The following is a 2,500-nucleotide window of genomic DNA, read 5'->3' as shown; positions in this document are numbered from 1 at the left end:
CAGAGTAATCATTAACCAAAAAGCGCAAAATTATGTTAAAAGTGTGAAATCATTAACCAAAAAGTCGAAAATAATGTCCAGAGACCAAGTCCGAAAGTACAAATAATTAACCAGTAAGCAGAGTCATCATTAACCAAAAATCGCAAAAGTAAGTAAAAAGTATGAAATCATTAACCAAAAATCGCAAAAGTAAGTAAAAAGTGTGAAATCATTAACCAAAAACTCGAAAATAATGTGCAGAGACTAAGTCCGAAAGGGCAAATGGTTAACCAGTAAGCAGAGTCATCATTAACCAAAAATCGCAAAAGTAAGTAAAAAGTGTGAAATCATTAACCAAAAATCGCAAAAGTAAGTAAAAAGTGTGAAATCATTAACCAAAAACTCGAAAATAATCTCCAGAGACTAAGTCCGAAAGGGCAAATGGTTAACCAGTAAGCAGAGTAATCATTAACCAAAAAGGGCAAAAGTAAGTAAAAAGTATGAAATCATTAACCAAAAAGCACAAAATTAAGTTAAAAGTGTGAAATCATTAACCAAAATGTCGAAAACAATGTCCAGAGACTAAGTCCGAAAGGGCAAATGGTTAACCAGTAAGCAGAGTAATCATTAACCAAAAGGCGCAAAAGTAAGTAAAAAGTATGAAATCATTAACCAAAAAGCGCAAAAATATGTTAAAAGTGTGAAATCATTAACCAAAAAGTCGAAAATAATGTGCAGAGACTAAGTCCGAAAGGGCAAATGGTTAACCAGTAAGCAGAGTAATCATTAACCAAAAGGCGCAAAAGTAAGTAAAAAGTATGAAATCAGTAACCAAAAAGCGCAAAAATATGTTAAAAGTGTGAAATCATTAACCAAAAACTCGAAAATAATGTGCAGAGACTAAGTCCGAAAGGGCAAATAATTAACCAGTAAGCAGAGTAATCATTAACCAAAAATCGCAAAAGTAAGTAAAAAGTGTGAAATCATTAACCAAAAACTCGAAAATAATGTCCAGAGACCAAGTCCGAAAGGGCAAATGGTTAACCAGTAAGCAGAGTAATCATTAACCAAAAAGGGCAAAAGTAAGTAAAAAGTATGAAATCATTAACCAAAAAGCACAAAATTAAGTTAAAAGTGTGAAATCATTAACCAAAAAGTCGAAAATAATCTCCAGAGACTAAGTGCGAAAGGGCAAATGGTTAACCAGTAAGCAGAGTCATCATTAACCAAAAATCGCAAAAGTAAGTAAAAAGTGTGAAATCATTAACCAAAAACCCGAAAATAATGTCCAGAGACTAAGTCCAAAAGGGCAAATGGTTAACCAGTAAGCAGAGTAATCATTAACCAAAAATCGCAAAAGTAAGTAAAAAGTGTGAAATCATTAACCAAAAACTCGAAAATAATCTCCAGAGACTAAGTCCGAAAGGGCAAATGGTTAACCAGTAAGCAGAGTAATCATTAACCAAAAATCGCAAAAGTAAGTAAAAAGTGTGAAATCATTAACCAAAAACTCGAAAATAATCTCCAGAGACTAAGTCCGAAAGGGCAAATGGTTAACCAGTAAGCAGAGTAATCATTAACCAAAAATCGCAAAAGTAAGTAAAAAGTGTGAAATCATTAACCAAAAACTCGAAAATAATGTCCAGAGACTAAGTCCGAAAGGGCAAATGGTTAACCAGTAAGCAGAGTAATCATTAACCAAAAGGCGCAAAAGTAAGTAAAAAGTATGAAATCAGTAACCAAAAAGCGCAAAAATATGTTAAAAGTGTGAAATCATTAACCAAAAACTCGAAAATAATGTCCAGAGACTAAGTCCGAAAGGGCAAATGGTTAACCAGTAAGCAGAGTAATCAGTAACCAAAAAGGGCAAAAGTAAGTAAAAAGTGTGAAATCATTAACCAAAAACCCAAAAATAATGTCCAGAGACTAAGTCCGAAAGGGCAAATGGTTAACCAGTAAGCAGAGTAATCATTAACCAAAAATCGCAAAAGTAAGTAAAAAGTATGAAATCATTAACCAAAAAGCACAAAATTAAGTTAAAAGTGTGAAATCATTAACCAAAATGTCGAAAACAATGTCCAGAGACTAAGTCCGAAAGGGCAAATGGTTAACCAGTAAGCAGAGTAATCATTAACCAAAAATCGCAAAATTAAGTTAAAAGTGTGAAATCATTAACCAAAATGTCGAAAACAATGTCCAGAGACTAAGTCCGAAAGGGCAAATGGTTAACCAGTAAGCAGAGTAATCATTAACCAAAAATCGCAAAAGTAAGTAAAAAGTGTGAAATCATTAACCAAAAACTCGAAAATAATGTCCAGAGACTAAGTCCGAAAGGGCAAATGGTTAACCAGTAAGCAGAGTAATCATTAACCAAAAGGCGCAAAAGTAAGTAAAAAGTATGAAATCATTAACCAAAAAGCGCAAAAATATGTTAAAAGTGTGAAATCATTAACCAAAAAGTCGAAAATAATGTGCAGAGACTAAGTCCGAAAGGGCAAATGGTTAACCAGTAAGCAGAGTA

The sequence above is a fragment of the Heterodontus francisci genome, unplaced genomic scaffold, assembly GCF_036365525.1.
Source record: "Heterodontus francisci isolate sHetFra1 unplaced genomic scaffold, sHetFra1.hap1 HAP1_SCAFFOLD_1925, whole genome shotgun sequence".
NCBI lineage: Eukaryota > Metazoa > Chordata > Chondrichthyes > Heterodontiformes > Heterodontidae > Heterodontus > Heterodontus francisci.
The sequence above is the reverse complement of the archived record's forward strand: the minus strand, read 5'-3'. Positions refer to the sequence as shown.